This window comes from Pezoporus occidentalis, unplaced genomic scaffold (assembly GCF_034315485.1).
Source record: "Pezoporus occidentalis ecotype Australia unplaced genomic scaffold, CSIRO_AGI_Poc_V1 ctg110, whole genome shotgun sequence".
Lineage (NCBI taxonomy): Eukaryota > Metazoa > Chordata > Aves > Psittaciformes > Psittacidae > Pezoporus > Pezoporus occidentalis.
In genome coordinates this window covers 1,280,572-1,305,839 of record NW_026912887.1, presented here as the reverse complement: position 1 = coordinate 1,305,839, position 25,268 = coordinate 1,280,572, and the positions used below count along the sequence as shown (strand labels likewise).

General features: G+C 47.8%; 1 long non-coding RNA gene across 2 annotated transcripts in view; it reads left to right on the top strand.

The window, feature by feature from the left end:
* The first annotated feature begins 8,110 nt into the window (after positions 1-8,110).
* The window catches only part of LOC134170538 (uncharacterized), a 32,500-nt gene continuing 15,342 nt past the window's right edge, over positions 8,111-25,268 (top strand). For both annotated transcript variants that reach the window (XR_009967301.1, XR_009967297.1), the window contains exons 1-3: positions 8,111-8,196; positions 15,029-15,100; positions 24,404-24,473. This is a non-coding gene — a long non-coding RNA (uncharacterized LOC134170538). The remainder of the gene's footprint in view (positions 8,197-15,028; positions 15,101-24,403; positions 24,474-25,268) is intronic.

Here is a 25,268-nt window from a genome sequence, read left to right as displayed (position 1 = left end):
CCTTAAGCAAGAGACAGCAGTTGATACTTTATCATTGGGATTTTTTTTGCTGTAACTTTTGTACCCACCTGGAGTGAGCAAACCATTACAAGTTTCATCCAATTACCTTATGTGTAGTTGGACACAATCTCTTTTCAGTGGGAGCAAGGGGCAGCCCGTTATCAGCTCAAGGCACCATCATTCATTAAGACATCATTTGCCTCTCACCAGCAGAGCCAAAGCAGCATATCTGTAGGATGTCATAATAAGGTGTGTTAATGAAAGATAGGCAGAACAGGATTAACAAAAGAGTCCTCTCCACATTACACCTTTCTCTTACTACTTTGCTCAGTCCCCATCTTTTATGATCTCCTGAGGGAACGTTTCAAAGGGGTGCGTGGAAGTGAGGCCCACAAATCCAATTAATTGCTGATGTGGTTTGTGCCTGGAATCACCATGCACCACTTAAAAAAAAAAAGAAGCCTGAGTGCAGCAGGTTATAAAAAGGAAAATACTGGGCATAGAGTGCTGTAAGTAAGTCTCTCATCCATCCCTGCCTGTTGTTCTTGCCCTGGGCTAGGAAAATCTTTGATAACTAGTTCAGCTCTTTTGCTCTCGTGGTCTTGTTCATCGCATAAAACCACCTCTGCCCTTCTGAACCAGTCCGGTTAGGATCTTATGTTTGCTGGAATTACTTGGTTGATGTGCTGGAGGCTAAGTGGGAGAAGGAGCCCACTTCTTCCTTGAGTCACAGCTCCTTGGTCTCAGGCAGGCAGGGCTCACTGGCTGCTCACAGAGGTCATCCTTCCTGCAGCAAGCACTGCGGAAACAATGGCACACGTCTTTGTTCTCTTCTCCCCCACAACCCCATGTTAGCCATCAGAAGCTCGAGATGCTGGGGTTGTGGTTAGCTCTGTGAATCAAAGGTATTCAATCAAGTGTCTTCATGACGCAGTGCTTCTTGGACTAGTTGTCAGAGGGCTGCACACTACATTTTGTCAATCTACAAAGCAGAGCTTTCATGACCTTCGTTATTGGACTGCACGTGTGGACAGCTCAAAAATTCATCTAAGCATAAAGAGAAGATGCTTCAGTTTGCGATGTATATACAACTACACCTCCCCACCTTGGCAGCAGGCAGGGCACCTATGCAGCACTGCATGCTTTGTTAACAGGCTTTGTTAACCTTGTGGTAATGGGCTTAAACATACACAGGGATAACATGAACTGACATCTTTTGCAAATTATTAGTAATGCAGGTTTCTTCTGTTTCTTGTGTATGTATAGTACATAAATACATACATTAAATTTAGCCTATTCCTTGCAATTTCTTCTTTCCAAAGAATAGCCATTGGCACTGGGGACCCAAAATACAACTGAGAATCAGCCAGTCCAATAACTCACCTACACAATCTACACAATACATCCCTGGAGGGAATAAAGCTGGCGCCTGAACGCATGGGGGAATCTCATTTCTATCTGTCTTCTGTACTGTTATGGCTTTTATCCAATTATCTGACTTTTTACCTCCTATAATGTGTTTTTCTTCCCAGCAAGCCTAGAAGAAGCACTACACTCAATTGCCCAAGAGGGAATTGCTGTGGAGATGGATGGAATGACATGACTAAGGTCACCCAAGGCCTGTGTCAGAGAAAGGAGCTGAACCTGGGGCTCTCCCAGCAGGACTGAGGATTGCAATGTAGGCTCTGGATGTAATTCAAGGATTTCATGGTTGAGAAAGGGCTCACTGCAAGTCTTGCCCTACCTCTGAAGCCAGTGAGAACGGCAGGTCAGCAGAATACGTATTCTAATGTTTTCCCTTCCCAGTGCATCTGTGCAGCTTACCGGGAAGGGCATGGCATGCCCACAGCTGGACCAGATGTGCAGTTGGTTCCTTCATTTGCTTTTTTCATTCCTGCTCTCATGTGGGTGCATTATCAATTCAGCCCTGCAAAATTGACTTTTCTTTTTACTACTCCCAGAATGATTTTTCCATTTTCAGACTGTCATTAGGGAGATGACACAGGACTGAAGCAGAGTGGCATGGCCACAGCACTGCTGCCGGCACAACAACAACCACAGCAACTTTAAGGGTGTTTCCAAAGAGTAATTCAGGATCCATGAACCGTGTTCTCATAAAGGAACTCCTCTAGAAAATCCAAAACAGAGCTTGAGCCAAAAGCACAGGACAGGATCTTCTGTCAAACCTTAGAAAATCTCCTTGGCCAAAATGTCTCTAGCTATTTTTCTGCACTCCAGTAAGCCTGGCTGCTGTCTCCATCCTGGAGATGACTTCATTTTGCTAAATTTCTCAGCCCAAGGTTCTCTGTGCCTCAGAAACAATTGTGCTGCTGTTGGAAAATGTGTATTATCACAGTTGCCTTTTTTCCACTGCGGAGTAATTAATCGATACTTCTCATGGAGGGCAGTCAATTCTCATTACATTGGGCTTGCACAAAGCTGTTTGGTTGGGGTTTTTTTACAGAAGTAGAATTTCCAGGAGACGCTTTATGCTCAGGCTGAGGTCTTTGCTTCACACTCTTGCACACTTTGGGCTGTAAGGGTGCGAAGGCAGCACAGCAAATACCACACTGAGGGCAGCAGCCATGGTTGAACTCTCTGCCAGTGTAATGAAGTTTTTTCTTGCAGAAAATCCCAGATTGGTCTGGGTTGGAAAAGACGTTAAGATCATCCAGTTCCAACCCTTGCCATGGGCAGGGACACCTTCCACTAGAGCAGCTTGCTCCAAGCCCCTGTGTCCAACCTGGCCTTGAACACTGCCAGGGATGGGGCAGCCACAGCTTCTCTGGGCACCCTGTGCCAGTGCCTCAACATCTTCACAGGGAAGAACTTCTGCCTTTTATATAACCTGAAGTTCCCCTGTTTAAGTTTAAACCCATTCCCCTTATCCTGTCCCTACAGTCCCTGATGAAGTGTTACTCCCTGGCATCCTTGTAGGCCCCCTTCAGACACTGGAAGCTGCTCTGAGGTCTCCACGCAGCTTCTCATCTCCAGGCTGAACAGCCCCAGTGTTCTCAGCCTGTCTCCATACGGGAGCTGCTGCAGCCCCTGATCGTCCTCATGGCCTCCTCTGGACTTGCACCAACAGCTCCATGTCCTTCTTTTGTTGAGGACACCAGAACTGTGTGCAGTACTGCAAGTGAGGTCTCATGAGAGCAGAGTAGAGGAGCAGAGTCACCTCCTTCAACCAGTTGGCCATGCTAGGTAGAATCTAATCCTGTAAATATATACTCGCTCTTAATATGGTGACCTTATATACTCACTCTTAATATGGTGACCTGAGGGGAAGGGAGGTGCTCGCTGCTGCCTGCACGATTGCATGTGAGAACCAAATGCTGAGCAGTACCAACAAAACTGTGTTTGAGTCTTCCATTAAGCCTGCGAGTTCCTTCCTGACTCCATGGATTCAAGTGTACAATACAGCACTGGAAGTCATTATTATTACAAAGAATCACTAATTCAATAACGCCACTATCCTGCATGAATAACATCCGTACAATATTAATGCATTTCCCCCCATATTCACTGCAGAACACAAAGGCTGTTAACAGAACACACCGAGTCTTTAGGCGCAGATGCTGTTAATGCAGCAGTCGCTGTTACCCATGAGCTGCTAACGCCGAATGGAAGCTCTGGAAATTATGATTGCAAAGCACATTTTTGGATGCCATTCACCAAAAAGAAAATGTCTAAAAGTTGAAACTTCAAATAGAAGTAGGGAAGCTGTCTGGCATTACATGATAACATGGCACTTTATTATCCCTCTTCAATTGTTTGACGTTTATGCCTCTGTTTAGCAAGTCTGTTCGTTATCATTCTCCAATTAAGAGAGACTTCTTTTTCCCGATTATTTTTATGAAATTCTCATTTAATTAGCAATACAGCTGAGTCTCAAATGGCAGCTTTAAAAATATCCTTCTCCCCATCAAGCAGCCAAATGGTCTTTCTGAGATATTTGCAGCGTTGGAAACCTTTGTTTGTCTGCTAATTATCCCCCTGCTTAGACGACAGGAATGTGAGCACCTGACAATCAGGGGTTATTCACCGGATGCTTTCATTGCTCACGATGTGGAAAAATACAAATTTCACTTATTAAAGCCTTCTATTGGCCTTTATTTTAAAGAAGAGAATGGGATTTATTGGACCATTCTCAGATTGCGCACAATAGGTGAGGGATTAAAATAACGTATGACAAAATGGAACACAGGTGTGATAGGAGACGTCAGGATTCTGCAGGCACAGAGCAAAATGGGAGGAAATAGGTTTATACAATAAGGAGAGCAAGAAAAAATCAAAATCAAATCACCGGTAACATTTAGTGAATGAGCCCTCCCGCTATACAACTGAAGACCATTATGGCATCTAGCAACAAATATACAAACAAGCTTAAAATGCATTTTTGCCATATATTGATGGGAGCACATAGAAAGGGAACCCCATAACCCACCACTGAACTGCATCCACACTTGTAAGGGAATGTGGCAGCTTTCCAGGTCTCTGCTGTTCAGCCCGCCCATTGCATCTTGCTCTGTACAACACTGCCACTCTCCAGCTCCTTGGGATGGATGAGCTTGTGCAAAGCATTGCAATGCAACCACTGCCTGTGTCCAGTGCTGCTGGGTCAGCAGCCAAGGATGGTTATTAGTATCATAGAATGATTTGGGTTGGAAGGGGCCTTAAAGCTCATCCAGTTCCAACCCCTGCCACGAGGATGGACACCTTCCACTGGAGCAGGTTGCTCCAAGCCCCATCCAACCTGGCCTTGAACACTGCCAGGGATGGGGGAGCCACAGCTTCTCTGGGTACCCTGAGGCAGCGCCTCAGCACCCTCACAGGGAAGAGCTTCTGCCTAAGAGCTCATCTCAGTCTCTCCTCTGTCAGGTTAAAGCCATTCCCCTTCTCCTGTCTCTGCAGGCCCTTGTCCAAAGCTCCTCTCCAGGTTTCTTCTAGCCCCTTTAGGCACTGCAGCTGCTCTAATGTCTCCCTGGAGTCGTCTCTTTTCTAGGGTGAACAAGACCAACTCCAGTTAGCTGGATAAAGGGTAAAATTGTGTTTTTCATAGCACAGGGTACAGGGCAAAATACTAAATTTGAGACTAATGGAAACATTTTATCTTTCAGGTTTTAAGCCTAATTCTAGCAGGAGATAACAGACTACCGCCCATGCCAGAGGTGGGTTTCAAATGCTGTTGGTGTTGCACACAATCCGAGGGAACTTCTGATTCAGCCACTGTGGCTTTCCAGTGTTCTTGGTCTTGTTTCTCTCCAGTCCTCTGAAGCCCGGACAGTTTGAAAGGAGGTGAGATACCAGCATAGCCCTTTCAGATGCCTGAAATGCACTTCTGATTTACAAATCTCCCCACTGACTATCCTCACCAACTCTTAACAAGCTCCAAGGTGTGCTTTGAAGTCAGTGTTTAGGGGTCAGGCACTAACACCTTCACCTAGGCATTAAAGGGGAGTAATGAAATAGTCTGCTTCTGCCAGAGAAGTGGAAAGGATTCCTTAGAGAGTCACTTTGGATCTCCAGCTGCAGTAATACGTTGTTATGAATCTCTATCAGTGCACTTGTAGTGCAGCTGGAGAGTATGTCTGACATTGCCTCCAGTGACCTTTTCAATATAGCCCAAGTGCTGCAGAGCCCGTCTTTCAAGAGGCATTCAAATCGAATTTACTCAGGCAGAAAGGATTGGCCTGAGGACAGCCCTACCACTGCTTCCCATTTCTCCTGTCATCATTCTCATGGAAATTGCAGTTCTTTATGCATGGTGCTTCCTGTGCCACTGCAAACATCTCCCTCCCTTTAAACAGCAGGAACAGCCACCAAGCTTTTAAAGGAGGGTCCTGAGTGCCCCAGCAGTCACAGCATGGTATTAGACACAGTGGGTGAAGGGTGTTTGCTGGTGGTACCAGCAGCAGCAGAACTGGGAAGATGAAGGTGTGAGTTTAAACACAACCTGTCAAAGGTCAGAACATGGCTGTGTGCACTGGCACCCCAAATTAGCTGCTGCATGTCAAGCACCTGCCCTCATGTAAAAAGATGAAGCTCATTGCTGTGGAATGTGAGTAGCTGGAATGTGTATCAGCTTCAGGTGCAGGAAGAGAAAGGCTTGGGAGAGGGCTTTGAGGGCTCTGCAAGGCAAGAGCAGCCAAGGAGCAACATCTTGGTGGGTAACACTAATGGCTCTGGGGTGAGGGCTCTGCCCTTATGCATTTGGCAGGGGGAAATGCTGCTTTTTCTTCATGTGCTTTCCTGGCACAGTATGATTATTTCATACATGTTTGTATGAGGTGCTTTAAAATGTAATTTATTTGATTAATTCGGTGTCTGTATTTTCCCAGTTTTGTTCGCTCCAATTTATGACAAAATTGAACGAAGTGGGTAACAAAATATAGCCCTGTCAGGCTCCTGTCTTCACGGATATAAAGAAAAATGTGAAACTGTCAGGCACACAAATGTGCCAAACCCCAAGGAAAATTATTACATTCTGCTTGACATTTACTTTAATTTTACAAAATTCTGTAATACCATTATAAATAATAATAATAAAAAGCAGCATGGAAATATTGTTAAGTGTATTTATTTTCATTTGCTAGCTTTGTGATTTATGGGTTTGCTTTATTTTTTCCCTCTCTCTGCATCACAAGAGAGAGATTGAGCATGTTGAGCTCAAGTGCTGCTGCCTGCCTACCTGCAGACCAAGGGAAGGGGTCACCCAAGGAAACATCCCCTGCTCATAAGAACAGGATGAAGTAACAGGAGATGTCTCTGCTTCCAAACAGTTTGCAAGTCTTCTGTTGAACTCCTGTAACGTGGCACAGGTAACTGGGCCAGATGTGTAATTGCTTATACCAGTCCAAGGAAGTTGGTTTAACTGGGGATGATCCAGTGGTGCTGAGTGGGAATAGGAGACAGACACCCAAAATAAGGGTGGGAAGTGAGTAGTCTGACCCAAAGACTAGTAATGAAAGTAGAGAAAGAATTGAGCTTGCAGAAAAAAAGAAGACTCCAGAGGGTGGAAGTCAGCAGCTCTCTTCCAAGAATGGGATAAGCAAAAGCTGCTTGAGAAGAACATGCACGGGTGATGCTGAGGGCCTCATCCTGTTTACCCTGCTCATGGGAGCTTTGCCATTCTATCCCTTCCACGAGATCAGGGTTGGCTTTTGAGGCCATCCCATCACTGAAGCTCCTGTGAAGAAGCCCTGCAGCACACAGTTTTTAATCGAGAGGCAGCTGTTCTGTCTTGCTTGTTGCTGGAGCTCCAAAGGCCACCAGGGCTTGTTCTCCCAACTCACATAATTGCTTCTGAAAGTCCCACATTCTTCTCCCTGCCAAGCCTCAAAGTAGTCACACACCAAAGGAAATGGGAGGAGAAAACCAAGGCATCAAGGTGACTTTTCCTCTTGACAGATGAAGGCAAAGCAAAGTGTATGAAAATAATTGATGTGATGTAGCAACGGAGCTGGCATCATTTACATACGGAACTGACAGCATGCGCCATTCACAGGCCCTTTCCACTATAAATAATGCTTTATAGTGACACAAAAAAGCCCTATTTATCTTGGAAGTTAAAAAGGCACCATCTAAGTGGACAGCCGGCTTCTGGACTCCACAAGGAAATGTTTATACAGGAGACCATGCTTTAGATAAAGATACATCACCTGGCTGGTACAGGCATGGCTGTGAACTGCAGCATTCCAGGGATTTCCAGCCCCTATTCGCTATCCCTGCGCTCCCCACTAAGGCTGATGCATTGGCTGGGACACAGATCTAACCCATGGTCCCTGCAGTTTGGAAACCTCAAAGGGCTTTGAGAGGTCAATGCTTGTTACCTCTCCCCTCAACATTCCCCTTGTCTCTCATTTCCAAGGTGCTTGGGTCTCCTTAAGAGCCTTCAGCTGTGCTGGATTTGGAGGTGAGTGCTCCCAGCTGCCCACGCAAACCCACCCTCACCTAATTTGGTTAAAAGGAGCTCAATATAAGTAGCTGCACTTTGGTAACCTGGTTTGTTTTGACAAAAGTGAATTAGGGAGTGTTCTAGGGGCTGAGATATCCAAAGCAGTAGGTGTCTGTGAACAGGTGAGGCTGGTGGCCTCTGCAGCCCAGCAAGGTACAGCTGGTACCTGATGGGGATATGTGCAATGGCTGTTGCATTGCACAGGAGTTTGTCACAGCGTTGGTCCTCTTGAGTTCCAGGTAAGCCCTGATGTCCTTGGATCACTGACCTGATGGAACAGGCTGAGGGACTGGCTGCATCTAAAGGAAAAGGTGAGAGGTTTCAATGAGCTTGAGTATTCATCTGGCATGCAAGGTTTAATTTGTTTCCACCTGTGTGGGATGGTTGCTGTTGGGAACTAAATCTATGGAGGCTCTGGTCATGCAAAACAAGGAAGGAAGGTCCTCCCTGGGGTCTCCAGGAGCATACCTCTGCTGCCAAAGGCCAGCAAACCAGGACCCCTCAGTAGCACTCTCAGGTGAATAGTGTTGCTCCTTTATACAGACACCATCCATCTCCCCTTGCTACGGCCACCTTGGCCTCTGGGGTCCATGCTCTGCCTGGCAGTGAGTTTCTGCTGAAGCCTCACCTTTGATAAGGCCCTTCTGGGAAGCAGAATGTGTTGCCTGCTCAGGAAAAGGCGTTATAATGGGCAGCTACCTATGGAGGAAGATGGATCGCCAAGTCAGAAATCAATCGAGAGGTTGTGATGGCATCATAAATCAGGGGATGCTGAGCGTTAAAAGAAACCCAACGCTTGATTTATAACTTGGCACAAGCCATTTGTCGCCAGCCAAGATTTCAGAAAGAGAAACACTTTTGTAAGCTTAATTTAACATTTTTTTCCACCATGCTAAGCATTTCTGTAGGGTTTGTTTTTCTCCCCCAGCAGATAGAACTCAATTTGCAGATAAAAGCAGCTAAACGACATCTGAAGATTTTGTTTCGCTTTGAAATGCTTGATAGGTTTGAGCTCTCTTTTCCCTAATCCAGGGTCATTCTTCTCTGAGCCTCGTCTCCTTCCTGATGTCTTTTAATATCGAGTCTCACTGGGAGTTGGAGGCTTTTCCTACTAGATGGCTGGTGCAAATCCAACTCATGCTGATGAAAAGTATTGTCAGTTAATCACTTGTGTTGCTTCTGTGAGGCTCATTTTGGTAGCAGCAGCAGGTAGGCAGCTGCCTCACCTAAACCTGTTTCTGCCTTCCATTAGCTGTGTGTCTGCAGCCGCAGGAGAGGCCAAACAATTAGCTGCAATAGAGACTGGGATGGGATTTTACCCCTAAGGTGCGGTGGCCCAGTGGAGTGGATGAGTTTGTGCGGCTGCTGTCCAGTGCTGTGGTGGGGAACCTGCAGTTTCTGATGCATCAGACTGGCTTTATCTGTCCCTGCATCTCAGCATCTCGAGGAGGGCATCGCCTCTGTCACACTGCCAGGCAGTGTGTAAGCAACCATTAACATATATTTTTGTGGGAAATGCAGAATGAAAGTAATATTCTGGTGTGAGGCTTTTTGAGAATTTGAACTTAAGCATCTGTTTAATTCTGGAGCACTCTGAGCATCAGTGAGGCTTGGTGAAATGGAGACAATGCTGTTCCTAAAGTACTTCATCTTTTCTTTGTAACTTTTTAATTGCATTTTGGCATGGATTCTTTTGGGGGCTTTAACCCAAGGTGGAGAAGCTCAAGGGATGGGGCGGTTTTGGAGTTACCTGTTTGCTTTTGTGATGTTGTGTCAGGGTCCCCTGAGGCTGCTCGTTCCTGGTTGAAGTGACCAGATCATCCCCAGCTGCCTGCTGGTATTTCTGGGAGGCTGTGAAAGGCAGAGGGCTCACGCATTGGCCCTGTGGCAGTGGGAATTGAAAAGCATCTTGACTGCCCTCAGCCCTGTGGGATGGGGTAGTAGAGTCCTGCCAGGAGCCCACCAAAAACACCTCTATGAAGGTGTTCCCATCATGAGTTCTGTATCCAAGTTAATGCTGTCGAGGGTGTTTGCAGAAGCCTAGTTCTTGCCTCATGGAGAGAAAGGCACCGTTTTCAGCTGCTATGGGGCTGAGGAGGCCATGACGGGGGGTTTGGATTCAAAGTTGGAGAAAGCTCCTGTTCCAGGTCCTGCTCTGAGGCTGTTTCCCCATCAGTTTGACTTTCTCTAACTCAGTCCAGACTTGCTGAGAAACCTGTGAACCTCAGGGAAGCTCTTTGGCAAAGCTGATGTGCGTTTTGCTTAGTTTGGATTTCACGTGAAACACCCAGTCCCCTAATCCACACGGTTCTTGTTTCAGCTACGTTAAAGTAATGGCCGATTTGTGTGTGCCAGAACCACAGGATCCCTCCACACTTCGTTGGCACTATTTGTCCGTTCAGCAAGCATATAATTGTGCTTCTTAATTGAAAGTATTTGTCAGTGCAAAGCGTCATACAGGAGACTGTCTGGGAGGAGGTGCCGTTGTGTGACTTGTCTTGTGCAGATGCACAGTGGGCCACAAAAAGATAAAGAGCAACAATCATTTTATCTATGAAAGAATGAACAGTGATGCCCACCTGGTCCCCTTCTCCCCATGGAAATGTCTGGTTAATAGTGATAATGAAATGGTTATGGTGAGACAAGGCTGCAGAGTGGCTCTGCAGCTGATGTCACCTTCTTGGTAAAGGTGGATGTACCAGAAGTCTGGTGATGTTTGGAGTGATGTCTTCTGGCAGCAGAGGCCTGAAGCAAGATCAGGGCAACCAGAGCATCCAGCTAAAGCTTGCTGTAGGGTAAGATGCTCTTGCCTCAGCAGCTGCAGGTCTCCCGTTCCTGGAGCAGGGCTGACCTGGAGTGGGTTCATGTGAGTACTGTAGGAGCTGGTGGGGATCCCCAGCAGCGTTGGGCTTTCCTTTTCTCCTGCTACAGATTGAGGGTCAAAAGGCTGCTGTGTCCCTCCAAGCCCAAATCCTTCTCTTCAGAAAAAGCCTTTTGACGACCAAGGTGGTTTCCCTGTGCTGCAGAGCAGCCCTGGCTCTGTGGTAGTGAGTCAAGCGCTGTTCCAAGCCAGAGAAGCCATCCATCTGCACAGCCAGGTCCTTTCTTCCTTCCCTTTTGTGAAATCACTGCCTCCCCAGGCCAGCTCCAAGCAGGGCTGCACAATGGCAGCCTGACTTACCGCGATCTCACTTGGCAGCCTCAGACCTGGTGGGCTCTGATTTCATTTTAAAGACCCCTTCTGCCTCCTCTTATAATTGAAAGGCGAGCTTGTAGTGCAGTGAGGATCCTAAATGGGTCAGACCAGCGGGCGGGCTCCAAAACAAACATCCTTAACGCCAAACCACTGAACCATATAGTGCGAGCTGACAGTGCCTCTTTTGCCTGCTGACTTTGACCACACAGGCACTGTCCTCTTAAAGAAACAGCCAGGGCTGCTGGCAGCTCTGGGGTGGGAAGGGAAGATGGCACCAGATGGGGCAGGGGCAGAGGTCCCTGTGGTGCATGACAGAGGGCTAAGGGGTAGGAAGCCCTCACAAAGCTGCAGTGGGTTGTTCAGCGCAGTGAGTTGGCTGTAGTTTGGAGAAAAGGATGCTGAGGGGTGATGTCAGTGCTCTGCAGCTTCCTGAAGAGGGGATGTGGGAAGGGAGGAGCTGAGCTCTGCTCCCTGGGATCTGCTCATAGGGCACATGGGAATGACTCAAAGCTGCACCAGGGGAGGTTTAAACTGGACTTCAGAAACATTTCTTTACCTAGAGGAGGGTCAAACCCTAGAAGAGGCTTCCTCAAGAGATGGTCAATGACCCAAGCCTGACAGTGTTTAAAAGGCATTTGGACAATGCCCTTAACAGCATGCTTTTAACTTGTGGTCAGGCAGTTGGATGAGATGATCACTAAAGGTCCCCTTCAACTGAAACCTTATATTCTATTCTTTCTGCCTGCTGAGGTTTCCTCTGTGTCACTCTGATTCCCACAGAAGTTGACCCTGCTTTAGGGTTTGTTGGTTTGGGGTTTAGATTTTTATCACATAAGCCAACAGGGAGGGCACAGCAGCTGCTTTGCTTCCCATTTCTTGGGGCATCTGCATGACTTTGGGTTAAGTTGTTCTCGTTGGCATCTCCTGGAGGGATGTGTGTCTGTGTCCTGCCGCTGCAGCCTGGGCTCTGGGTACAGGGCTGTGCCAGGGAATATGGCCATCCACCAGCAAGAAGAAATCAAAAGATGAAACTCAAATACCCTCCACTTACAAATGGTGCCTATGGTCCATTTAGTTTCATATACACAAAGTAATATTGTTCATAGGCAAAATCCCGGGAGCCTCCCAGAATACAGAGAGGATCGGTGTTGCTTAGTTACCGGCGGCACGCTGCCATGCTCAGATAAATCAATACAGCTCCAAATATTAAAGCCTTTAAAATAAAATCAAAGCCGTGTCCATATTCCCCAGTGCTTCTGCTTTACCTTTGAACAAACATGGCATTGCACTGGAGCCGTGCAGGAGGCAATGGAGGACCTGGTTACTGCATGGGCTGCTGCTTCTCCTTTGCTCGCTTGCTTTTTCCTCGCGGTTAAAAGCAAAGAATAGGCTGTTCCCTCCCAAAGGACAGAGCAGGGTGGAGAGAAAGGGATGGACAACCAGGCTTTGTAATGGACAGGGAAGTGAGAGCAACTTCTTGCTTCTCCCCAGCTGTGTTTCATGATGATTTTCTGCTCTGAACAGTGATGCTGTTGTGAAGCCCTTGAGCCTTCCTGCCAGCAAGTATTCAGCCTTGGACAGACACCTGGTAGCAGCAGCTCTTGTCTTCTGGGGCCTTGTGGTGTTTACCCTGGGCAAGATGCTCCAGGTTAGACCTGACAGGATGGACCACAGAGTCCTCAGCAGAGTCACAGTGTGTCCTGACAGCCGATGCTACCTCTGCTGAGAAACGGAGGGGGAATTAACTACTTAAAAGTACTAGAGGAGCACCTCAGCTGCCAGGACCATGTGTCCCTGCTCACCCTGGGTCAGACACGTGGGTGCTACGGGTGGTAGATGCTGCGGGTGTGGTAGTATCATCCTTGGAGGGGAGGTTATGCAAGTTGATAACTTTAAGTGTTTAAATCCTGCTCTTAATTAAGTAGGAAACTGAGGAAATCATGTCCCAAAGACTGAAAGAGAACTGGCAAAGCACAGGAGAGATAATCCTCTTTGGCTCAGTTACTAGAATGAATAAAATAGGTGGGAAATTGACCTAATTTGTTGATATAAACTTATTTGCTGAGGCTGACTTCTCTCACGTATGCAGAATGGCATGGGAAGGGCTCGCTCCAGAATGCTGGCAATGTATTATGCCCACAGGAGTGGGGTGGGCTGCCAGGATCAAATCTCCAGGCTCAGTAATCCCAGAGAATGGGAGCTTAGGTTCCGAAATGCAAATTTAAAGCAAGCCTAAGACCTTGGTGCATGGGCACAGCGCTGAGATAAGACACTTGCTGGCGCCTGAGAGTGGGTTAAGCTGTCTATATAGACACAGCCCTCAGAATCTGTATGACAGTAATGCCTGTAGAAATCTGCCAGGATTAGCTCACTTATATTAGATTTGGTAGATACGCACATGCAGCCTCCTCTCCCAGAAGATTGTAATGTAAGTAGACAAGTCAAAATAGTAGTGAGAAAAGAGGCTGTAACCTTACTCCAGCTTGTAGAAGGCAAACTAAAGCACAGCAAGCTTCAGTTGCCTGCCCACAGGTGCAAAAGAAATGCGGAGCCAAACCCAGATTCCCTAAATTCCAGCCTCAGAGAGTGCTGGAAGTGCCAGGACCACTTGTGATGCTGAGTTGTGGGGGCACCAGTTCTGTGGTCACAGATCAGGATGGAGCTCCAGCCCTTGCTGCCAGCACAGTGTGTCCATACCTGTGCTCGGCAGCTCGTGGGACATGGTGGAGCCGGTGCTGTTCTCCGCCAGCTTCATGGTGCTGGTGTGGTTGTGCTGCTTCTCCTCAGCATGGAGGAGGGACTGTAAGTCCTGGCTCCTCCATGGGCTCCCAGCCTGCAGCAGCTCATGGAGGTGTTAAGAGGGATCATGGTAGTGTGGTGAAGCAAATAGTGCTGATGCAGAGAGAGGTGAGTCTGGAGGAGAATTTGGAGGTGTCTGCTGTGTTTCGTGCTCCGAGGTGAGCATGAACCACTGGGAGCAGAGCTGGAGTTCCCAGGCTGAGCTTGCTGTCATCTGTTACCTTTCCAATGGTCTCAGTGGCCTGGCTGTGATGGGTGGTAGCCAGGCCTCGTGGGGTGCTCTGGTGTGAGCAGTGCTCCTGAAGAGCTGCTGGAAGTTGAACTCTGGTGGATTTCCAGGCTCACAGGGAAATAAAGCTCAGGCATTATTGCTCCCTTCTTCCTCCCAGGGCTCTGGGAGATCACAGGCAATGAGAAGAGTCTTAGCAGGAGGGGAATAGCAGTGAATGAGGCTTCTTTTTCCTCTACTGAGCCTCAGCAGCAAGGTAGCTCTCTTGATCTGAAGGGGATGCTGAGACCTTTCTCAACCATCCCAGAGGATTTTTATTACAGGGCCACTAAGAGGAGAGGGAGGGATGGGACTCCATGAAACATTGGTTCCGTGGGTGCTCCCCTTCTGCACGATACTGCCCTTCATCTCCCCAGTGTGAAACAGGGTATTGGGAATTGCCAAATTCTTGTGGTTTTCACCAGCCCTATGGCTGCTTGGGAAGCAGGGATTTATTTTTCTTCAGAAGGTTCTCAAATACAATTTCGCCTTTGTTTTCCTTTCTACTGAAAAGTACTAGAAAGTTGGGGAATTGGCAGTCTCTGGCTATAATCCACATCCGACTCCTTGTGGATAAGCTTTGCCCTTCCACCTTTTCCCCCGTATCAAACAGAGCAGCATGCACCTCTTAGAAGAAACCAGATCATTACAACACATGGCTTGTGTGGCACAAAAAGAAAAGGAGAAGCAATAAAATGTGCAGCCCATGTTATGATCCTTGTTCCAAGGGTGTACATTTTAATTGATTTGGTTGAGTTATCATTAAATCTCAAGAGGTCTTTCTGCCTTTTACCTGCTCCATGAAAAGCCACTCAGACAGAGGCCCTTTTGGAGAGTATCTCCAGACAGAAGAATTCAGATGATGATTGTCGAAACCAAGGTGAGAAGACACATTTGCACTGAGAGAGCTAGCTTAGATTAGCAGGCAGCAGCATGGTATGTGAGCAGAGATTACTGATAAAGACAGATGTAAGACATAAACAGATGAAATTTGACTTAAATATTTATAAGAACCCAGTGTGCTCTTACAAATGTTACGTTTGGGAAGGAGATACTGATTTATAGCTGCTGTTTGCACTGTTTGCCCTGCTTTTGTCACTCCGTGGCTGGAGCTAACTTGGTTGTCCCACAGCCAAGGTGCAACTTTAAGGTCACACTTAAGAAGCTGGGTGCTGTGTGAGCATCTCTGAGCCCCTCTGCTCCTCCAGCAGAGGATGGTCCTTCTGTGTATGCAGCATCTGGGGGTTGTGTCCATCTTGAGGCTGGAGAGGGTTTGCACTGTGTTTCACCACAACTCTTGGTTGTGTTTGCTAAGTGCTGTAACAGTAGGTTGTAGTCTGGTAAGCCCATGGTGCTGTTGCTAGAGGTTGGGAAGGCATCTCCACCTCACCCAAACCAGTCTCCTCTGGTGTGTCTCACTAAACCCTGGGGCAGTTGTGACATGAGGTTACAGTTTAGCTTACAATGGCTCGTTTCTTCCAGAGAGAGATATAAGGAGAGTTCACCCGGTTGCTGCAATTGGGTCAGATCCTGAGCAGGGATGCAGGGAGCTGGGTGGTGGAGCTGGCGGCACCGGGACCGAGCGGTGCTGTGGGAATGGGCAGGTTTGGCAGAAAGGAGCAAGGGGGGGCCAGGGGGCAAAGAAGCTGGGGGGGACATGACTGGGGTCTCCAAGCTGGGCATGAGGAGCAGAGGGACCAGCAGCAGGCAGGGAGATGGGGCTGATGGGGACAAGGACTTGCTCACTCTTGCAGCCGTGCACCTGTTCACCTCACATGGCATTTGGAGTGGCAAATACCACCCCACTGAAGGGGAAACCGGTGAAACCCCATTGACAGTAGCTCAGACCATGAGAGTTTGTCCCCGTGCACACCTCGGTGGCTGCAGAGTCCCCACGCCTTCAGCTGAGCAGGGCTGTGACTTCCAAAGACAAGAGCTCCTGCTTGCTAAACAGGAGAACGCTGGTGCTATTCATTATTAATGAAACCTCACACACAGCATTAAAGACATGGGCAATTCTTTTTGGCAAGTGTAATGAAAAAAATTAATTGAATAATCATTCCATGTAAATAGATTTAGATAAGCTTCTCTTCGTTTTCTTTTTCCCCTCCTCATACCTTCCACTTCTCAGTAGAGAAAACACTGATTTATTACCTGGAATATTGTTATAATTCAGAGCATCCTGTGGTGAGCTGCACTGGCTGGGGCTGCTGAGTCCCTTGGTTTCAGACAGTCTTGTTTAGGGGATGCATAGTGGCATGAGGAAAAGAAAACAGCTGTTAAACATTACTGCTATTAGGAAACCAGGGAAGAAACCCCACTTTTGAGCAGTGCTCTGGCTCCCTGCAGCCCCCCTATGAGGCTGAGTGCCAGCAATGACAGTCTGGCTTTTTTTCTGTATTTCAGTGAAAAATGAAAGTTAACCTTGGGCATCTTCTTCAGGGTCTCCAGCTCTCACTCCCTGACGTGGGGTATTTCTAAAGCTGGAAACCTTTCTTGCCTGTACCCATGAAACTTTTCAGTTCTCATTACTCAGCAAAGTGGCAAATGAAGAAAGAGCCAGGAGACATCATTCCATAGACATTTCTTTTGGCTGTTAAAATTGTCAAAAACACAAATACAACCAAACCTCCCAACTGCCTTTCTGTCCCCCTCTGCAGGGACAGAACTGTGGGGAAGTGATTCAGGACCAGACTGTGCTGAGCTGTTCAGCATCATCACTGGTTCAGCATGTCCACTTTTTGAGGCTTTAAATGGGCAAATTCCTCAAGCTGTGCTCTGCCCTGTATTTAAGGTTATGCAGACCGATTTTAACTCTAACTCTGCAGACTTCCCAGGGCTTGTGTCACGATATGTATGCCCTGGAGCCGTATCACAGTTTGACCCGGTGTCTCTTTCAGCTCCCTGTCTCGACCGACAGTGAGATACCGGCTTTCTTGTTGTTCCCTGCAGTTACAATTAACTTCAAACAGTGTCTTATCATTAAATCAACCTAGATTGAACCAGGCAGCTGCCTTAAAGAGAGACTGCTCTTACTTTTTCTGCACTTACTCCGCTACTGCATTGCTGCTTCTGTGAGAGAAACAGAGGGAGAAAAACTATCTGCTGAAGCAGGTGCCTTGTTGCTGCTTGCCATGCCCAGAGCTTGAGTTTCTTTGGCTTTAAATGACATCTGAGTGTGTTACTGTCCCCTGAAATGACAGAAGAGCTCAGCTTATTGCTACCTTGAGATCTAACAGAGCTGCTGCATTTTGTAGCCTGTGGACCTGAGGCAGCTCTGTTGGGTATCTGAGATCAGAAATAGGAGCTGGCTCTTTCTCCAGCTTGGTTTACAGCTCTGGCAAAATACCTGTAACTCTTCTCTGGGGGGTTTATTCCCATTGCCAGGTACAATTGTAACATTCATAAAGTGAGTCAGACCAACATAATGAAGATTGCATCTTGTTTGTGCTCGCACACACCCCCCTGCCCACCCCTCCAGCGATGTGCTGAGCTGTAAAGAAGTTGCTTTGAGAATCAGAGCAACCCCTTTGCTCAGCTGGAGTTACTGAGCATCTCCCTCATGAGCTTCCGGAGGTTTATAACCTGGGTATTCTAATTCACAGTGGGCTGAAACTCAACACGGCAAACCCCAGCCTGGTGTGATCCAGCCTAAAAGCAGCAAAACTTGGTTGCCGAAGGGTTTTTTCCCCCATTAAATATCCCTGCTGGTTCTTATCCTTACCCATGCAATCCCAGGCTCGGTACCTGCTGGAATTTGGCTCAAATGTCTTTGGAAGGGGGTAAAAAGTCCTTGGCCTGCAACCAAGCTGCTCTGTCTGCAGGGGCTGATGCTCAGCAGTGCCACCCGCTTCCCACAGGTGAAGTCCTGGGGTTTTGTTCCAGTTCTGCCAGTAACTCCTGATGAAAACCAGCAGAAACCACCAGTATAAAACAGGGTCAAAGGCGAGATGGAAGTTCACTCCTAACAGATACTGCTGTGTCTTTCCACTGATGTTTTATTGCCCTCCTCACTCATAAATCAGGTCTTTCATGGTTTTTAAGGTTTGGTTCCGTGTGGCTGCCCTCTGCTGAAGTGTCCATTATCAAGTTTCAGGGCTCTATTTAAACTTTTAATTAAAGAAAAAAGAAGAAAGCAAGTTATGGACAGTGTAACATTGTTCTTTTTTTCCTTTCTTTCTGGTTTTCCCCTCCCCTCCTGCCTGCAAAAGAGCCAGCTCAGCCTAATGCCTGTCTTCTGTATGGCCTGGCAGCAGTTCAGGACTGCTCATACTTGGTTTATATGGAATTTGGCCACCTCCAGTTGACCAAGCTCCCCAGGACATGCAGTGCAGGGGAGGGCAGGCTGAGCTGGGCGCATGAGCATGCCGACAGCAGGAGATTGGTGCCTTTGAAACCTGAGTCTTGCACGTTATAGGCTGGTTTGTGTTGTAAGGGGCCTTAAAGCTCATCCAGTTGCAACCCTCCTGGAAGGGCAGGGATACCTTCCACTAGAGCAGGTTGCTCCAAGCCTTGAACACTAAAGGGTCGTGGAAAAGGAACATTACATGGGGAAAGGGAAAGCTTTGAAGGGTGTCTGCTGGGCAAAGCCTTTATCTCATGGCAGGAACTCTTCTCTCCATGTTAGCATCATTCCTGCCTACGTCTTCTTTCTGAATGGTCCTTATGGACAATACCCAATGTCTAGGCAATCTTTGCAAAAGCACTCAGCTCCCACCTGCAGTGCTGAAGAGAACTTTCCCGTTTAGAAGGAAGTAATTTATGCTGTCATCACCTGGACATCGCTGGGAGGACTTGGGGTGGTTCTAACATCCAGGTTTCAAAAGGTCCTGCAAGATGAGCTCATGGTCTGGTTGAAACTGCCAGAGGGGGATTATATCAATTTCCTGTTACGAATCTGGGCTGGGTGAGTTTGCTTTCTCCCAGTCGTCAAGCTCTGGATCTGCAGCACACGTCATGTCTCTGAACATATGTTGTTAAATAGTTTACTTGAATCTCTGCATTTCTATTTTCTCTGTCATAAAATAAGTTTGTTAGCCCATGTTGCAGGGTTGTTCTGTGGGAGATTGATTTAAACCTTCACATAAAGCACTAGACTTGCACAAAGTGTTCTGCGAAGGCAGGAAGAGCCACATCCTTACCTGGCCAAAGGCTCTTTTGCTTTGGTGGAGTCAGTGGATTTCTCACTATGAATAAATTCTGAGTCTGGGGTGAGCATGACCCACTCCTTGGCATGAGCAGGGTGAGTGTGGCAGTGGGGGCTGCTCCCCTCCTCAGTGCTTCCCAAGGCTTGAAGCCTTGCTCATGCGATGCTGTGAGCCGTGTGCTTTCCCAGGAGCCTGCAGAGTGAGGCACAGGATGCTGCATGTGAAGTGCCACGTTATCTTCCCAAGGCTGTTTGTCAGACCTCTGCCTCTGATATAATGAGTGTCACCCTGTGCCCGTGCTCCTGCAGAGGAAGGGGTTTGGTCCCACACGGGGGAAGCAGCAAGTCGAAGGTCTCAGCACGCAGGAGTGAATAACAAAACGAGTGGTTGTTCTTCACCTCCATGAGGTCTGTGGGAGATGCTGAGCTCCACAAGCAGCCTTGTCCCCCATGCTTGTTGCTGTTGTGTTCTCATGGGAGTCTTCCAATGTTGACTGACAGTTCAGGATGGGAGATGGAGTGCAGGCACTGCTCCAAGGGAAAAGATGGAAAAGTCCATCTCAGTAAGGGGAGGAGGACCTTGGATCATCTTGCAGTGCATCTGCTGTAGCTCCAGTTGTTTCCAGAGTCCCTCTGGCTCTGCAGCCCTCTGTAACTTCATGCAATAGAAACCAAGATGGGCTCAGGACACAGATATGAAATGTTGCTACCAGAGATGTGGGAAACTTGAGCTGCTGCTGTTGACCTTGGCCAGATAACATGGATGGGACAGGCTTGTTTTGCATGAGACCTCACATTGAGGCTTGGCAGCTTAGCATTGGGTGCCTAAGAGTATATCCACATCGTGAATGTCCTTCCTGGAGGTATGTGTGGATGTGAGAGAAGGACCGATCCAGTACATGATGGGGGATTATAGCTATTAATGTATGTTGCTATGGTGAGTAACTAAAATCTTCCCACAAGCCCCATTCCTGCACCGCAGCAGGGGCCCTGTTGCAGCACACCTCATGCACAGCAGCAGCTTTTGAGCACAGGAGAAACCCACGACGTGGTTTCACCTCCTGGTCAATGAAAACGGTCCCTGGCTTGGGTTTAAGTAATGCTTTTAATGCTATTCTGCACAGCATGGAGGAGCCATAGGGTACAGGTAATGTGTGGATGTTGCCTGTCTTTGAGAATGCCATACATTGTTCATAACTGTTGTAAGACATCAGATAATCGCCTTCAAGGGAGAAACCTCTGAGGGAGGCTGTGCTTTGTCCATCTCAGGTACCAAACACAGCTCCTGGGTCCTGCACCCTTTCAGCCTCAGCACCAACACCAGGTCTCTCCCGTAAACTGGAGCATAAATGGTGTTAAGATTTCCTTCCTCTGCTTCAGGGCATCAAGGTCAGAGCTCTGCAAGCTGCAGCAAAGATCTGCTCTTGGGTCCATCACCTGAGAGAGTCCATCCAGCACTGTTTGTAACAGGTACTGGGTATCCTGGCCAACCAGGACCTGAAAGATCATGGACTCATAAAATACTTTGGGTTGGAAGGGACCTTAAAGCTCACCCATTTCCAACCCCTGCCACGGGCAGGGACACCTTCCACTAGAGCAGCTTGCTCCAAGCCCCTGTGTCCAGCCTGGCCTTGAACACTGCCAGCGATGGGGCAGCCACAGCTTCTCTGGGCACCCTGTGCCAGCGCCTCAGCACCCTCACAGGGAAGAGCTTCTGCCTAAGAGCTCATCTCAGTCTCCCCTCTGGCAGTTCATCCTCAAATGGAAAATACAAGGTCTGTCGTGTTCCAGTTCTGTCTTTCCTGTGACCCCCCAAGCTGCTGCTTGCTGGGCTTCTCCATTCTAACCCTGGGGAAAAAAGTGCCGGGCTTTGCTTTTACACTTCTTTTTTTCACCATGGATTTCTTTGGTTAGGAGGAAACATGGGTAATGGCTGCTGTGTGTCTCAAGGGGAATCCCTGACCTGAAGCTCATACAGGCTCTCCTCCTTCCTTGTGCCTCTGAAGAGCAGGGCTGTGAGCCCAGATGTGGTCACCCAGCAGGTGCGGGTGGGCTGGTTACCTGGGCAGCAGCCAGGGCTCTGAGACTGTAGGGGAGGGAGCTGGTGGGACCGACGGGAGCAAACCTGCTGTCCCATTCCCCCTCCGCACCCCTCATGCTGGGCAGTGGCTCAGGCAAGTCATTGCAAGGTATCGATTGTCACAGGAACAAAAGCAAAGCAGGAGTAAAGAGCAGTAATCATGTGAGAGGAGAGAAACTAGAGAAGTACACCACAGGTTCACTTAACTCCTGCTTGGTCGATAAGCTGCTTATTGAAACGCATTATTCTTCTGTTCCTGATTCCCAGAAGTGTCTGAGCTGCCTGGAAGACCATAACAAAACAGGCTGCCTCCTATGTCTGCCATTGATTTTAATGGAGAAAGACAGAGCGCTGTGTAATAAAGTGTAAAAAGATGATTCCTCCAAAGCCAATAGCACAATGGAATATCAAAGATGATGATTACCATGGAGTTGTTTCATAGTCTTGTCTTTGCACAACGAGTGGCTGGCTGGCCTCTTGGCACCACCATCCTTTTTCATGGCTCTGATGCTAATTCAGGGTTCTCACTAAAGCAACCACACTGGAAGGTGGGCTCATCCCCATACAGAGAGGAAAACAAGATGATTTAATATTCGTTTTGTTACTCTGATACTAAACTAGTCATAATTTAAGAGCAGGTATTTCCTTTTTCAGTCTGTTCCTTAGAATAAGAGCTCCTATGAAGACTGTGGAACAGATTCCTTCTGGATTTACTGACTAAACAAAACATAACGGCTTGGATGAACTTTTTTTTTTGGATGAATGAAAAAAAATAATAATTCCAGACCTACCAAAAATGCCTCATTCAATGGCAAATTAAGTGTTTTGGTTTGGGGAGTGGAGGGGAACAGCTTTGCTTTTGAGTTAAATTGAAGTAAATATAAAAGAAGAACAACTAAAAACGTGCCTGGAAAACATTTGAGCTGAAGAATGGGCTCCAGAGCGATGCTGGTGTTGATGTTGGCATAAATAAGTTTTATGATTTCAGCCTTGCCCAACTTGGAATTGTTATTTACTGGGGGGCAGGGAGGAGGACTGTCCTTTACCCAAAAGGGTTTGCATGGCCTGAGCCATAATATAACAAATGCTAAAATGTGATTTTAAAACACAGAGTTACTTTTAAAAGCTAAGATCTGAAGGAGAGATTTGCACCAGATGGATTCTGTTTTCAGTGATAGTTGGGGGTCTCGTCTCTTTGACATATTATTATTTTAAAATGAATAGCAAGAAAAATGCCCAATTCAGGCTAAAGGAATGCAGCAGCAGAACAAAAAAGAAGTGTATTGTTTTAACTCTGTAGGTCCTATAGCACAGCCACAGACCTTGTTATTTGCCATAGGGCTGTAATATCATCCCTAAACCAAAGAAACTAGGAGCAGGGTGCTCTAACATGCATGAGCCTGCATCATGTGGGAATGATGTGGTGCCAAACCCCTGCTTTGGTTGGGTTGTGCTGTGCTGGTGGCATCGGATTCACCAGTTACAGGAGCATGTTGGCCGTTGGAGCTGCATCTGCTTTTATAAAATCCCTGTTTTAGACCATCCCCTTGTAAGACCACGTATTTGCTGTCACCCTGACCCTGAGTGCAGTGGAGCTGGTGGTCCATCCTGGAGCATGTGTGCTGGATTTGGTGTTTCTCCTGCACCAGCTCTGCTGATGCTTTGCCACACCAGCTCTGCCTGGGCACTTGGGAAATAGCCCCATCCCTGTGCCTGCTGCAGCTCCCTTATCAATAGCCACAGCCATCAATCTGTCCAGGTTTGTTAGACCCTATCGATCGCACCCCAGAGGCAAGCACCCCTAAAGGCAGCCCTGAGACAGTCACACCACCCGGTTCCCCCCCCCCCCCCCCCCCCCATTACTGTATTTAGCCAGAAGTTGATGCCAGTAATCCCATCACTGAAACCTGCCTGGGTGTTTGCTGAGCTCCTTGCTCCCCCAACCATTTCACATCAGGTATGCTCTGTCCTCACAGGCCAGGCCAGCTGTTACTTGAATCTGCTCCCAAGAACGCCTCTCAAAAACCATTTCACGATGCTGGTCCTTTGCCAGAGTCAATGGATGCAACATCCCGGCTTACTGGAAATCCAGTGAGTCAAAGCGTGGAGACTGAGCAGCAACAAAGCAAAGCAGTTGGCTTGAGAGCCTGCCACTGCCTGCAGCGGGGCTGGGAGCACCTTGATCTCTCGCTGTCCACACCAGCACCCCAAACTGAAATCAGAAGACCAAGTTGTGTGGGTCTCAGCTTCTGTTGTTGCACTGTACTGGAGGAGTGAGGGTTGGCGTCACCCCCCTGTCCCCTCCTTTTTACCTGCATGTGTTTCCAAAAGCAGGTGGATGCCTTGAGGTCTTGGTGGTGTTGAGGGCATTGAATGTGCTTTGATGTCTTGCTGCCAGGGGTGGGCACGGACGCCTCTGGAGAGCTTTGGGCAGTCCATCCCATGCTTATAAACTGTTTTGGAGAGTTTAAACCTGTGTGGAGGTATAGGACTAACCTAAAGGCCAGCCAGAGCTGGGAAGCACCGTGCACTGCTTTAGTGCCATGGCTTTCACCTCTCATGGCCATCTGCATTTTGGAAAGGGTTGGGGTGCGTTTTCAGAGTCCTGAAGGCAGCAGGGTTCACACACACACCTTCTTTGTAGCAAGAGCTGGACATCCACAGTCCCTTCTCCTCGCAGCCAGGACTGAGTGGAGCTGCTGATTGACCACCATTCAACCTCTTTAAGTTCTCCTGAGTTTCTGGCTTCGTGGAAGCCCTCCAGGCTTTCCTTTCCCAATGGCTTACAGCAGTGCCACCGGTCGGGTGATGTTTTTCCACCCTCAACCCTGCCCTGGTCACAGACAGAGGAGCCTGCCCATGGCTGAGCACAAAGAGCAAAGACACTCGGGAGTGTGAGCAAGCAGAGAGGCCAAGGCAGCCTCATGGAGAACTGAATTTACTGTGTGTGTCTGCAGGTTTGTGTCCCGCCACCCCCTCCTCCCTGGAGACTGGTGTCACCCACAATAGCTTCGTTTTGAAAAGAAGGTGGATAGGTAAAGGAGAGAAGGTATAATTATGGGTGGAATCTGGGAATTTTTTTTATCAGATTGTGACACTGTCGAATGCTTTCTGTGCAAAGTATACTGTTGAAAAGGCAGTGTTGATTGTGCCTTTCCCACCACCATTATCAAAGCTCCAGTCAGTCAAATCCTCCCTGTTATTAAACGCTGCTCTGCAAGTCTGCATTGTGAAGCTGAAGGATATAATCACAGGTGCTAGACATGGGGAGAGAGCTGATCCAAAGGTGTGAGAAAAAAAAGAGAAGGAAACACAAAGACGAGCTGAATAAAAACACATAAATGAGGTGTAAAAAATCAGATTACAGGGGGCAGGGAAGGTGGGAGAAAAATGAAGCAGAAAAAAAATCCATTACTTGGGCTTCTTTCCCCTCCAACCTTTTGTTACTATAGAAGGAATGGGAAAGATGCAAGCCAGCACACTGGTGCATTTGCTAGTATTTGTGAGCCCTGCTCAAGACGTGGTACTCGAGGTGATGCAGGTACCATGCTGGTGGTGTCACAGGGCCATCAGCATCAGCCCCTGCTCACACACTGGTACCCTGCAAGCACTTGCATTGACCGTGGTTTCAAGTTAAAGCCCAGCACCAGCAGCACCCATCTGGATGGTCAGTGTGGTTTTCGGGGCACTGGATTGACCAGACACTGCTGGAATTAAGAATTGCATCCAAAGATTTGAAATTCAAAATATTAACACAGACTTAGGCTCTGGGTAGAATATTTCTAAATTTTGCTGCCAGAGTGCATTAGAAAGGGGATGATG